This window comes from Columba livia, chromosome 4 (assembly GCF_036013475.1).
Source record: "Columba livia isolate bColLiv1 breed racing homer chromosome 4, bColLiv1.pat.W.v2, whole genome shotgun sequence".
Lineage (NCBI taxonomy): Eukaryota > Metazoa > Chordata > Aves > Columbiformes > Columbidae > Columba > Columba livia.
In genome coordinates, this window is record NC_088605.1 from 31,360,952 (window position 1) to 31,376,384 (window position 15,433).

Sequence of the window (15,433 nt, forward strand, 5' to 3'; positions counted from 1 at the left end):
AACCAAAGGCAACATCTGTTCCCTTCCTCCTAAGGAAAATAAGTCTTTATTCTTAAAAACAGTGCAACTTTCTTTCAGATTTTTGCTTCTTGCTATGGCATTTCATTCTGTAGAGTAGTCTAAAACACGGGGGCAGGAGGAAGCAGGAATCAGGCGGAGTTCTTTGAAATACTGGCTTTTTCCCGGTAAAATGCTGACTTACCCCACAAACCTGCAAAGCTCTCAGGCATATTATTCTTAGGCACAATAATATTCTATATTTCCTTAGACTATTCCATAGCTTAAAATTAGAATGTGCTCAGTTAATTTGCTGGAGTAATCTGCAGATCTCCTTTTAGGGCCCCTGGTTTAACGCCTTAAGTGATTCATTCTTCATACGCCTTGAATTAAATGAAAATGAAATAATATTCCTATGTCATTTGTTGGTGACAAAAGGTTGCAGGACTGGTAGCCAGATCAAATCTCTCTTCTTCTGCAGCTGGTAATTCTCTTGTATTTTGTGCACACCTCATTCTCTCTTCTGCCACACATCTATCACTTTAAGTAGATGTTTTATCATCCAATAAAACATAATTCTTATCTATTAATTTTAATCTCTGTTGTCTTATCTCTGTTTGAGCACACTGAGTTCTTCGTTATATTGGTTAAAAGTAATTTGCCTTTTCCAGTGGCACTGCTCAGTTAGACAGCAACTTCTTTTTTGTACTAGATTCATTAAATTTAACATTGTAACTGCTTGTCCTCTCTCTTCAACTTGGCATCTTTTACAATGTATCAACTTTTAGATCTGCCAATGGCAGATTTTGAAGTATTATTGCTTTTTTGTTTCTTTAACTTTGAATGTGAGATACCTAAACAACTACATTTTGTCATCATATAAAGATGTAATTCAGAACAAGGCAGAGAAAAGTAAACCAGAGGGGGAACTGATTATGTCAGTGACAAGGCATTGGGTTGATGAAAAATACACAATTACCTGTTTTCAATAGAGTTAAAAACAGTTAAGCAGTAGATAAAATCACTTAGTGAGAAACTTTAAGCATTTCTAAATCCCTGTATAACAACTTCAGGTGTAACTTCATCAATATGTAACAACCCCTCAAATTTTAAGTCATTTCAGAAATAAAATGGCAAACTGTTGCTCTGGGTTATAGAACAGGCAGACCTAGAAGACAGGACATAAGCAAGGGCTACCTGACTCCATAACACGAAAATTCTCTTACCAAATCCACACAAAATAAGGCTTCCCTTTCTCAGGCAAAGTGAACTATAGGCCTACACCCATCAACAAAGAAAGAGAGTAGATGTTTTTGCCTTACTGGAACAGCACAAGGTGTGTAAAGAAACATAAGTTGGTGACAGATTAAGTTCATTAGTGACACGATTTCCACTTCATCTATAAGCACCACAGGATGACATTATCACATCTGTCTTCTTCAGCGTATTTGCATGAGAATGTAAAAGTCTGTTCTTTCTAATGTAATTCGGAAAGTGTCACAGTCTACTTGGAATATACTAAATTGCTTGCTCTAATATCTGAAATGATACCTGGAAAGTTCAGACTAGTACAAGATCTAGTTTGTATTTACATCCTATGTGATTTTGAGAATAAATATTTTAAAATATTACTTATGTCTGCAAAACATACATGATATTGAATAAATATAACTATTAAAATAGATTAATTTAGCAGAATATTTAAAATATACCCATTGAATGAAGTCAAGGTATCTTAAGAAACACCCTTACTATACTATTACAGTCATATATAATACACACTTGAGCAAATATGCAAACAAGGGACATAAACAGTTTTAATCTTTACTGTCTTGATGTAAAATATTGGAGAGGAAAAGGATGTCAAAAGAAAGGAGGAGGACCCATTCACAGTTGTCTTACACTGATATTTGATGATATTATTATCATGATAAATAACCACACACTCAGACACACAAAACACAGTTCCTAGGATTTTAACCCAGAGAGTAATAGTTCAGATTAAGGTTTATGCAACAAGTACATTATGATAATGATAAGAAACCTAGTTCAAAATGATAAGAATAAGGGGAGGGAGTGGTGGGGAGGGGACAGTCTGGTTTTAGGACTTTGGTGCTCTCTTGGTGCCTTAATCTATTCAACATAAATTCAACATTTCAGATGATACAAGGATTAGAAGGTAGAACAAATAATGTTGGATGGTACTAACTAAGTCAGATTTTTATTGTTTACATGAACAGCATAGCAGATGGTGAAGGCGTTTTGTTGTACAGAAAGATACAAAATAATTAGGCTTGGAGCAAGGAAACAAGCTATACAATATGTGGCAAATGGCCCAATAATTTAGCACACTGATCAGGAAAGCAATTTGAAGGTTATTATGGAAAATCATTTGAACCAACAACACAAAGCACAGTAGCAGTAAAAAAAAATGCAAACAAAACATTATTGTGAATGTGTAGATGGATAAATTATAATAAAAGAAAACATAATGCTGTTACTGTGTACTTTCTATTAGGCTACATAGGAAATTCATATGCTGTATTGGCTATGTGATAAAGGAAGAAAATAATCTTTTTAATTCTTCTATAGGAAGAAAAAAAGGGTCAGCAAGATTATATTAAATCTCAAAATATACACACCTGGAAAAATCTGACTTCAACATTAAGGTTATGAAAGAATTTGTATGACAGAATAAAATGAAAAAAAAAAAAAAAAAATTCTTCTAATCTTTAATTCCCCATTTCAGGTATAGAAGCTACAAAAAAAGGTCCATTTTCTGTACTACCCAGATTATACAAGTCATCCTTTTGACATCATGACACCAGTTAAGAAATAACATTGTAGTATGTATCAGGGTCCTAAGAGTTGCATTTACAGTCCTTGAAAAGGATCATGTGTTCCAGCACAGTTCCCTGAACTATAGGAATCATTAACCAACTTGGTTGAGTTAAACTTCCTCATCCTAGCATGAAGCACTGGAAGCCAGTAACAAGGTAGAGCTAGGTGTACAAAAAAGTAGTTATGGTCATTTTATCCATAATTAATGACCATGGTGAAAAGTGAATGGTAAATAAATGGAAAAACATAGATATATCTAGCCTTTTCCTCTGTAAGTGTTTTAAGCCTCTATTCCTATGTTAAAATAACTGTCGTATTGAAGATTTACACTAGTCAGATCAGTATAATCATCAAAATTGTACTGGTGGTCTGGCATTAATAAAGATAGCGAATAATTTTAGAGACTACATTTAAATGAAATTCAGTAAATCATTTTCAATAATTCAGAAAGATAAATTTATTTATGAAAATTCATAAAAGTTCGAGTCCAAGGGCAATAATTCTATACAAAGATTATCTGTTGTGCTATCATCACTTTTTCTATACTGCAAGACTGTGACTCAATCTTTATTTTTTTGTTTCTTTGAAGACAAAAAATTTAGCTGCATTTAAAAACAAGATTTTTCTTACGCCAGCTGTAATCAAAGCTACATAAAATGCTTAGCATCAAGATTTATAACAGTTTCTCCAAATAAGATTCTTTAAATTCTGTTAAAACATTAATCCTTTAGGATCTTTTAACCTCTATATTTAAAAGTCCCTTATTTTTCTGTGTTGTGCGAGATGCTTTTTAAGCAACATATTTCTTTTTCTGCCAGCAAAATTACTTATTATACAATTAAAAATTATTAGCAGAGCCAAAATATCATATGAGACAGTAAATTCAGAGATTATAAATTTCATTGTATCCTAATAAATTCCTAATTAGGAGGCTGTTCAAATTATTACAGTCCCCATTATCTGAAATAATACTGAGTGTGTTACCTTCACTAACTGTACTGAGAGTTTAGTTCTGCTGAATGTATACTTACTGCAGGCAAGATATGCTTGGTTAGATCACAGAATCACAGAATGTTAGGGATTGGAAGGGACCTCAAAAGATCATCTAGTCCAATGGCCCTGCCAGAGCAGGAACACTTAGATGAGGTTACATGGGAAGGTGTCCAGGCGGGTTTTGAATGTCTCCAGAGGAGACTCCACAACCCCCCCAGGCAGCCTGTTCCAAGTGTTCTGCTACCCTCACTGAGAAGAAGTTTCTTCTCAAATTGTGTTCCAGTTTGAACCCATTACCCCTTGTCCTATCACTGGTTGTCACCGAGAAGAGCCTGGCTCCATCCTCGTGACACTCACCCTTTATATATTTATAAACATTAATGAGGTCACCCCTCAGCCTCCTCTTCTCCAAGCTAAAGAGACCCAGCTCCCTCAGCCTTTCCTCATAAGGGAGATGTTCCACTCCCTTAATCATCTTTGTTGCCCTGCACTGGACTCTCTCCAGCAGCTCCCTGTCCTTCTTGGACTGAGGGGCCCAGAACTAGACACAATATTCCAGCTGTGGTCTCGCCAGGGCAGAGTAGAGGGGAAGGAGAAACTCTCTCGACCTACTAAACACCCCACTTCTAATACACCCCAGGATGCCATTGGCCTTCCTGGCCACAAGTCCACACTGCTGGCTTATGGTCATCTTGCTGTCCACCAGGACACCCAGGTCCCTTTCCCCTACACTGCCCTCTAATAAGACATTCCCCAACTTATACTGGAACCTGGGATTGGTCCTACCCAGATGTGAGACTCTGCACTTTCCCTTGTTATATTTTATTAAATTTTTCCCCACCCAACTCTCCAGCCTGTCCAGGTCTCGCTGGATGGCAGCACAGCCTTCTGGCATGTCAGCCACTCCTCCCAGCTTGCTGTCATCAGCAAACTTGCTGATTGTACACTCTATCACACCAGTACTGACCCTTGAGGCACTCCACTAGATACAGGCCTCCATCTAGATTCCGCCCCATTGACCACGACTCTCTGGCTTTTTTCCTTCAGCCAGTTCACAGTCCACCTCACTACCTGATCATCCAGATCGCACTTCTTCAGTTTAGCTGTGAGGATGCTGTGGGAGACTCTGTCATCAAATGCTTTACTGAAGTCAAGATAAAGACAGTTGGTGTGGAAGTTCCTCTGTATCTTGCATGAAGGGATGGTGGACAACTCTCTTTCCTTAAGGGCACAATTGTGCGATGACCTTAGTGAGTCCCATTTCAGAAAAGTTATCTTCTTTTTAGTTGTATGCTCTAGAATCTCTGAGGAAGATTTTAAAGTTCAGCACCACTTTGATTTTAAAATGGAAGAAACTTCTACAGTTATCTGTGTAAACTTGTATAATCTTGTTTTGGCCCAAAAAACAATGAAGCTGTATGCCTTAGACTCCTCTGCTCTGTATTTTGGTGCTGCTAATAAATGTGTGTCCTTTGTGAACCCAAGCCTGCCAGAGTTAACATATTTTTGTGTTCTAGAGGAACAACTAAAAATTAGGGTAAGTACCTGGTGCAGATAAAAGCATGAGGGTTCATGTTCTCTCGCATGGTGAATAAAATTCATATGCAAACAAAAAAACCCTATATTTATGTAATATATCTCAAACTGAAGGTATTATGTCCTGTTTAGATAAAGCAATTCCTACTAGTTCAGCAAGTAGATAATAAGAAGAATGTAGAGGCAAAAGAGACACACATCCTTGTTTGGGTAAAGTAAGAAAAAAATGTTCTGAGATGCTTTGAGACCATGCGATGGAGACAAGTTCATTCACATTAACTGAGAGCTGAATCTGCCCAAAGAAGCTTTTTGCTGTACATTGCGTTAATCACCAATGTCTTTCTGCTCATGTACTATGTATGAGGGGAGATTGTGGAAACTGATAACAAAACAATAACAGCAGGGAAACAGCAAAGTAGTTGTGTTGGTTCCAAGCCTGGTGTAATACCTAGGAAAGGGACTAGTGCTGTCACAACTCTGCATAATGGAGCATGGAGCTCCACAGTCGTAGCACCTTGGGGATGTCTAGCTCACTTCTGTGTACTATGTAGAATTTCATGGTGCAGTATGAATGCCTGTATCAGCCTCCAAGGCCTTCATACTCTTTGAAAATGTCAGTGTTTGGCCAAGTAATTAAATATGTGATTAAGTAAATCAGTGATGGCTTCTTCAACTAGTGAAGTCCGCATTCAGTAGGGTAATAAAACAGGTGTCCCCTTGGATTATTAAAGAACATAAAGTAGGGTACATAGGTTCATGCTTGACTGGTACCTTAATATGCTCAATAGGTACATGGAAATGAGAAATTCATAACAGTTGGTATCAACTTGAAAATAAATTTAAAAAAAAAAAACACAGGTGAATTCACCAGATACCCCATTTCCCATAAATAATTCAGTCTGCTGCAATAATCAACCACCTTTCCAGGAAATTTATGGACTTTATACATTCACTTGCCACCTGATTAGATTAATAGCAAATCCCTGTTCTGAGCTTCAAATTGCTGTTTTCAGATGATTAATTAAATTAAAATATGCATAAATTATCTAATCACATACAACTTTGTCAGGAGACTGTTTTAATAAAAAGGTTTTCTAAGAGGTCAGTTTACAATATTGGCCTCAATAAACCATCCTAATGTATATTTACACTCAGATCTCTGCATAAATATGCAGGCAGTTTATAACAAAACAACTACCAGGGCCTTTTATTCAATCAAGCCAAAAGTTATTTTCTCTGTTTTCCTCTGGATTTAAGTGGTCAGCACAAAAGAATTGCAGTGATGTATATTATTGATCTGTTTTAGACAATTCATGGTTCTTTAAATGTTTTTATGTTTTATGTTTTAAATGTTTTTTCCTCAGTGGACCTCATTTAACAAATCCAAACAGAATATCCACATTAAAATGGATAAGTCAACAATAAATTTAACTAAAAAAAAAAAAAAAAAAAAAAAGCCTTAGGCATTTGTACTTTTCCTCAGGAATGGCAAGTTTGTAATAATATACTAATCTTCCTCAAGCTTCCCTTTTGATGACTGCATGCATTTATTATGACATTGTAAATCTGTAGAAGAGAAACTAAAGGTGTTTTTAGAATATACTTCTCAAGTTATAAACAAGTAACCCACAATATTCTCAAACATTTAAAAATATAATTATTATATTTTCTAAATATAGTGGTCAGAAGTAGGAAAGAAAAATTATCCATTGTATATGACAGCACTTTCATGGATTTTATTCAGATTTTCAAATAAGTTATCTATTAAAAGTATCTAATAGATGTACCATCTTAAGAGCTTTTGGCATGATTAAAAAAAAAATAATAATCAAGCGACCCTTGAACAAACTGCTCTGCAAGTATCTCAATTCTCATATGGTCCTATCAGCACAATTCTGAAAGCTGTATTTTATCTGGTGTTCTAAACCTACGAGAAGAACCATACAGTGCTGCTTCTGATGTAAGGATTGCAATTTAGATCAATATTTTTCATAAAGTTCTTCACTCCTTAAAATATCAGATAAGTAGTGTATGGTATGGTCAACATGCTGGAGGGAAGGGATGCCATTCAGAGGGACCTTGACAGGCTTAAGAGTTGGGCCCAAGCGAACCTCCTGAGGCCCATGATAAGGTCCTACACCTGGGTCAGTGAAATTCCAAGCACAAAGACAGGCTAGATGGAGAATGGATCGAGAGCAGCCATGTGGAGAAGGACTTGGGGCTGTTGGTTGATAAGAAGCTTAACCTGACCTGGCAATGTCCACTTGCAGCCCAGAAAGCCAATTGTATCCTGGCCATCAAGAAAAGCTTGACCAGCAGGTCCAGGGAGGTGATTCTGCCCCTCTGCTCCGCTCTCATGAAACCTCACCTTGTAGGGTCCACAAGTAGCTGTCTACTTGCTGAGGACCATGCCTGTAACAGCCTCCATTCCATTTTCATATGTTTGTACAAATAACTAATACTGTCATATATTCACAGAATTCTGTAAATAAACCTATAATAATATTAGAACACTTCTCCTGCTGCAAACTTATAAAACAATTATCATAACATAAAATACACCAAAAAAATCCAAATTGTTTTGTTTCATCTTGTTTCATTAATCTTTCAGAGACTCATGCCTGTAATAAGAATACGCTTTATTCTGGGTTCTGTCTTTAAAGACAAGTTACTCTAGGAACATGTAGTGATTATCAATATCAAATAATTTACGTAATGATCATAAAAGAATATTTCCATAGCTACCCTGACCTCTCTGATTGAAAGAAATTTATTTTCTTATGGTCATAAAAATTTCAAATAGCTTTTCAGTAAAACTAGCTGGAGGAAAAAAAAAAGGGCATTCAGGAAAATTTCAGGTTAAGGACATGCTTGTATGAATATCTTATATACATATAAATACATAATAGATTTTTTTAAATTCTAATTGAAAATATTCTTAAACTGTGATTAAAACAAAATACTAAAAAACTGAATAGGTTATTCACCACTACACAGAAAATTTTGAGTTTCCAAAAATTAGTAAATCACAATGTTTAAGAAGTCATTTCTAAGTTGGGTAAAGTTACTGACTTAAACAATTACAGCAAACCTTTTCTTCAGAATCATACGATGGTACATTAAATGAAGCAGTGTTGATTATCTGACAGAGTATCAGTTCTTCTGCTTTAGAATAAACATGACAAGAAGATTCAGAGTGAGGTAAAAACATCGAGTTATAAATACTATAGAAACAAAAAGGAAAATTATCTGTTCACTGTTATTATCAAGAAATGTTTCAAACTTCAAAGAGACTGGACTGCATTATATAACAGAGAAGGAACTAAGTCCAAAGTTCCATTATCTAGAGAATGAAATTAAAAGAGAAAAAAAAAAAAAAATTACAACCTTCCATTTTAATAGCTTAAGTGGATGAGTGAATCAGTACCCAATTGTTTTATTTTCTTTCTGTACCACATTACAACAAGTTGCACTCTATATTATGTTAATAGCATAGCTGCTGATACTACTTTTGGTTGTTTCAAACTTCATTGAAAATGTGGATGTGGAAAGCAAGAGGCTTACCAGCTGTTCTTCATCCAGTATAAAAGAGAAAGAATTAGCCTCTTTTTGGTATCATTGATAGCTGGCACAACAGGTTTATCCCCCGTCTTTCTATTCTCCCTCTCCACCCCACTCCCACCTGAAAAGCCCATAGCTTGGTTAACAAAAAAAAGTATTTGTAGGTTGTATGTGGGTGTAGGTATTTCACTAGATGATTTGTAAGAACAAGGTAAAAAGCTTACAGAAAACAGCAAGAAAACCAAAGTACAAGTACAAAAGCTCTGGTGGTATGGGCCATGAGAAAAAGCTTAAGAGAAAGCAAGGAGAAGCACTGAAGAATCAGACTCCAGAAAAAATATCTTACCACAAACCCAGAATAAATGAAAGAACAAAGATTTCAACATCACTCTTGCCTGATTCAAATAACATGCTAGACCCTAAATTCCAGTTAATATTTTAGGTCAAAAGAGCATAGCAACGTTCTACTTTTAATTAGTATTGCTGTTTTGACATCTCTGCGTGCTGAGTGGAGAACTAACCGTGAAATTCATACTGAAGTTTCTATATGTACTTCTCTCCGGATAGTAGATATAATTATGCTTACTTTTCTGATGAGTATTTATAGCAAATAAACATATATACATAAAAGTTATGAGGAAGCATCCAAAAAGATGTGCAAATCAACCTATTTTCTTGTTTTAAAATGAAAAATATTGTGGTTACTAAGCTCCTACAACAGCTGTATTTTCAAGACTTACAGGATACTGAATTTAACTGAGTCAAAAGATTGTATTAGAACAGAAAGATACAACATACATAACCAATCAAACATACCAAGAGAGAAAAGATTAAAGGCAAGAGCTACTAAAAGAATCACACGATAAATTTTGCAAGTCAAATGAAAATCTTTGCATAAATGCAGTTTTCAAATTCTTTATATATATATATGTTATATATACTCTGTGCTACTAATACAGAGACTTCATTTTTTTGTGGTCCTCATACAAACATATGACTTTATTTGAGGATTTATTTTCTCTGGGTTTTTTTGTTCATTTTAGTTATGTTGGAGACCAAAGGAGACAGGAAAAAAAAAGCAGCACTTGTGTTTTTCTACTATTATCTGCCTAGGAGATCAAGTGTAATGGCAAAGACTGAAGAAGAATAATATACAGCCATATTAACCCCCCTGGCAAAAGAACCTACTGGGTTGCAATTTATATTACATAGGTCTCAATGCTTATTAACTAGTGATACAGGCCACTTTTATAATAATACAGGAATAAAATTAATCTATCCAACTTCTTCACAGACACTCTTCTCAGTTGGCACCGAACTACATGCTACTTCTGCTTCACAAAACTAAATAAAGGCAAAGTGAGGAGAACTGACTGAGAACAAATCCTAACCCTGTAACTTGTTTCAGCATCGAGAGAAAGTAACCAGAAAGAAAAACTAAAGAACTTACCATTATTCCAATATGCTTTGGCATACTTCTCCTCCTTTTATCGCTTTTGTTTTTATTCAGGTAAATTAGTTAGAACAATATTTGATGTTATAAGCTTGTAGATCTGCAGAAGGAAGTTGTTTCTTTTTTGGCCTTATTTAATTATGCAATCGCCTAATCATTTTATTGTACCATCCATGGGCAGCTCTTTAATTCAATTCTGGATTTTCATTTGTGTAAATTTTGATATTCATCTGCACAGCTGGAACTTTTTCTGCTTAAATGTGTGTAGAATACCTTCAGTAGAGATTGTGTTATAAAAATAATTAAACTATATTCTCTTTGGAAAAGGCTGCTTATTAGTAAATACTGTATTTTAGAGTTCTTGTTAAAATATCTGTTTATTAATTTTCTTATCTGTAGGGAGAACATCCTTCTCAATTTAAAGTGTTTTCCTCTCATCTCATTAAAACGTTGTCAAAACTAAAATTCTATTTCTTTTTCTGCTGTGATTTTTTGGAATTATAATGACAGTACCATGGGAAGCTTCGACAATTTGAATGGCGGATTTTGGTCCAAGTTGCATGGACTGTCATTAGTGTTTTAAATAAGTATAAGCAGCATATTGCTTGGTAGACATTCTGCTTTCCTTCCTCTGTCAACTCCATGGAGAATGTTAGACTCTGAAAGGGATCCTTGCCTGTATATTGAGCTCAGCTCGATTCATTAAGGTTAACCTACACTTAGGTTTACCAAGGATTTTGGAAATTTTGTCATTGTCACAAGATTTTAGCTGCAGACAGTATTTAACTTTCAGATATTTTGCTCTGGCAGGCCAAAGTCAAGGCTCCAGACAGATGCATAAATAAATCTAACCAAAACATTCATATTTCTAATGAATGAATATTTTTTTCTTTAGATCAACAGGGAGAAAGGCAAAGGAAATAGTTTCAATAGGCTAGCACCTAAGCCAAATTTTTGTCCTTATTATTTGAATACAATTTGTTAACCAGACTCTTTATTGAAGTTTTCAAAATAGCTTATCATTCCAGTTTGTTAGGTTTCTTTAACGCTTAGCATTCAGTTTGTTTGTTTTTAAGTTTGATATGTTAAATAAACTAAAATTTCTGCCTACTATTACTCAGCTAGGCTCCTGAGTATCATAAAACATATGATTCTAGTAATGGGTCATCAGTGCTAATTAATTTTTAATTAGAAGATGCTCTATGCCAAAGCAAACTTGTCAACCCTAAAATTAAAAAAAAAAGTAATGAAGTGCTGAACCACGGACATTTACTGATTAGACTCACTGTAAATGTATTGTAATGATTAGAACCTATAACAACTGTATACACAACCAATGCAAGAGCCTGTGCTTATGACAGACTGAGAAAGTGGAAAGGATTAGTTGAGGACAGACTTCCTCATCATTAAATTTAGCAAAAAATTGCTCACCCTTAGAAGCATACTACAGGGTTTTTACTTTTAATTAAGTTTTAACTGCTGTTTATGCAAATTCTCCTCTAAATCAGTATCAAACATGTCCTAAAGCCATTCATACATACAGCTAATTCATGCTGTGCTTGACAATCCTCCTGCTGAAGCGATGTCAGCAAAAGAGCTGATTATACTAGATTTGGTTGAGGTTCATTTGCAATTTCTGATTAAACTACTTTTATTGTATTGGACTGTAATGCTAATCAGAATTAGTTAGGTCCTGAAACATGACCAAAACTGATTACAGAATGAGTTTTATGAAGATCAAACAGAAAAGTATAAATGGGACTAACCTGCAGTGTGTTTATTAAGATTAGCAGTAGAGCAAAACAAACTACTATTCAGAGAAATTTTAATTTTGAGATTTCATTTTATATGACTCAGAGGCAGAACTCAATAGTGGTTCAAATGCATGACTTTATGTTTTAATTAAAATTATACAAGGCTGCAAGGTAAACATTTGTACTTTATGCTTAAACAAAAGTACTTTATTCTGTGTTCAAATGTGAAGCAGGATCGGGACCTGGGATAATATTTTTCTTTTTGCCTGTGTCAAAGTAATTGCATATGCAGGTCTCCATATTTGAAAATCCACTGTTCTGTTCAAACTCTGAGTTAATATTAAGCTCTGAGATAATGTTAAGCAAACCAGATAAACATGCTTCACGACACTTTTTGCTATGAAAAATAACACAATGCTCTCAGACATTTTACAAATAAGAATATAAAATAACGACCTACTGTCAGGAATAGCAGATTGTTGTAAGCAGATTGTTACCTTATTCTTTTTTCAGTACTGATGACAGACACAGTTGTGCCTAAGGCTTTGCACGAGGTAATTTAGAAACACCTAAGCAGAGTGAAGAAAGGTTCCTTGTCACGAAAGTGCCTGCTACCTGCTGTAGCACAGTGAAACCCTGGGGACCCTTAGCACCCTTTGACTAAATCTGGTGGGAGCACGGAGCTGTGCACAGCAGCTGCAGCCCGTGGGGCCCTGACCAGGCTCAGACCCACGGTCGGAGTTGCATCTCCTCTCTGCTGTCTGAGCACGTCCAGGCAGTGGCTCCTCTCATCTCAAGGAGTGATTTCCCCATCTCCCACAAGCAAGGAAAAAGGAGACCCAAATTTCTTATCAGTGTTTCTTCTGCCTCGCAGAGCTCTCCAGGTACACAGATGCATACAACCAGTCCAAAAGACCTGGAAGTTCAGATGGAACTCATGAGATTGTCTCATGAGTGAGACACTTTATCTTAGGAGTCTGGAGTCCCATGTCCAGAGAAAACACCTCTGAGTTCAGAGGAAAGATCTGATCTTCATAAATTTGTGGTTCTTGTCTCGGACTGCACTGAATTGTAAAACCCTAAGTTCCAGGAAGGCCAAAAATGGTGCATTTTCCCCTCTTATTTTCTTATAGATTTCCAGTGGTTTTGCTCACAACCTTAGGATCATGAAAGAAGAATAAAAAGTCATCTGTGACTTGGCAAAAATAAACACACTATAAAAACTGTACAATCCTTGCCGAAACCTTAATGCTAATTAGGCTGTTTAATTAGACAGTCTCTAATTAGAAGTCATCTCTCTGCAAACAAGAATGAGGGTGTCAAATGCGAATGTGTCAAATTAAAATAGTTCACTGATTACATACTGAAAATCATGAAACTCTGCGTTTCACTCAGTATGTTCATACAGCTCCAAAAAGAAAAAAAAAACATTTTCTAAAACATATTTTTCAAAGCTATTGCTATTTTGATTTCAGCTGTCATGATAATTTCATGGAGTTCCATACTATTCTTTTCCTTATATGATTCCTGTAAAACACTGAATCAAGAGATTACAATTCATCAAAAAACAATTGTTTTCCCTCAGTAGGTTTTGGATTCACTCTCAAAGAAACAGCTTTTCTTATTTAGTCCAAAAAAAGAATTATGAAACCTTAGGTTAAACAAGGTGACCTCCGTAACACCCATCATTTAGAAAGACATCTGTTGCAACTGACGATGTTACTTTGATAGTCTCTGCCAACTGTTTTTAAAATCAACTTCTCCTTAACTTGGAATACTACAATGAAAAATCAGTAGAGAACTTCTGACAAACACTTAATTGCCTCTTGGATAGAATAGATTAATGAAATTTATTTGAACCACCTCATCTTGGCTTTCATTCAAGTGCCATGATAAAGTGATCACAAACATCTAGTCCACAAGATGCTCATGCAAGGTGTATCAGAAAAAAAGCAACCTTTTAACACCATTCAAAGTTAGCAATGTGCACTCTGCTTGCTGCACCACAGGGCTATTTAGAGTAGCGTAGATGCTGCCGTTGCGCCATATCAATAATCTCTATGTCAGAAATTTGTTTCCCCTTGACTCTTTCAAATGTAAAATATAAATAAGCAATGACTTGTGACCAACTTTAGACACACAGAGACAGATTTGCCAATAAATTAAGGACCCAGTAGCCACCCAAGACTATGTTAACAGAGACAACAACTATTTTTTCTGACTTCTCCACTCATAACTTCTTTCTTAACATGATGAAAATCAGTTGTCTGATCTCAAATGTTCAACATTGTTCTGAGGTTTCTTTTATATAGAAACTGTTGCAAACTTTCTGATTCTTGCAAAGGTGAGGATTTACAGCAATCTGTGCATCATGCCCTTGAGGCCCCTCAGACCAGTGTAAATGGCTTTGGAGCAGAAGCAATTGGTCTTATACATCAGGAGCTTTCTGGAGAAAGCTTGAAATAAATGGAATAAGGATATTTGGGAACAAAAAAAACCCAAACCTCTACTTTTCTAAAACAAATAAGAAGAACAACATTAGCTATGCCTCATGGTCAATGGATTAAAAAGATGTGGCAGACATAAGGAATACCCCAAAATAATTACTTTTTTTGTAATAATATATTCAGGCCTGATATAGATTCACACAAGACAAGTAAACCTAGAGGTTGCAAAAGCATTATGTGAAGGCAGTTTATGAATTCATATAGCAATTCAGTGGCCAGCAATTCATTTTCTCAATATTTATAACAGTTCAACTCTTTGTAGAAGGAAACAATGCAAACTGTAGCAGTCTTCACTTCAAATGGGACATGAGCAGCCAGAGAGTATTTGCTTGGTGTTGCTGGATGGAGATGAGAGAAAGCCAAAAGAAACTGCACAGAAATCAATAGGCATGATGTGTCCTAGAAGAAAATGGAAGTCAAATAGAAAAAAAAAATATGTCCAAGTACCTGTCAAAAATGTAATGGCTAAAGAATATTTGGAAGTGAAGGCAGTGGCAAAGCCTTCTTTCATTCAATTCTTCAGGGAAACAACTTTTTTTTAAAAAGTTAAAATTAGAAAATCACCAAAAATAGAAGCATCTCTTTCTATTTCCAACCCCAAAGAATACAGTGGGTCCAAATCTTAGTCAATCAACTGGGTCTAAAGTATAATTTCCCAAACAAAACTTCAGCAATAGTTTTATTCTTCCAAAATCTTGTAAACTGGAAAAACAAACAAACAAACAAACAAAAAACCACAACAACAACCAAAACAAAAAAAAAAAAAAACGACCAAACAAACAAACAACAAA

At 35.4% G+C, this 15,433-nt stretch overlaps 1 long non-coding RNA gene across 2 annotated transcripts in view; it reads right to left on the reverse strand.

Annotated features, from left to right (window-relative positions):
* LOC110357848 (uncharacterized) overlaps positions 1 to 15,433 on the reverse strand; it is a 69,012-nt gene that overhangs the window by 39,801 nt on the left and 13,778 nt on the right. Inside the window, exon 5 of one of the 2 annotated variants that reach the window (XR_010472226.1) lies at positions 11,301 to 15,041. The exons of the other annotated variant lie outside the window; for it this stretch is intronic. This is a non-coding gene — a long non-coding RNA (uncharacterized LOC110357848). Of the gene's footprint in view, positions 1 to 11,300; positions 15,042 to 15,433 lie in introns of those variants that run through there. 2 annotated transcript variants of the gene reach the window in all.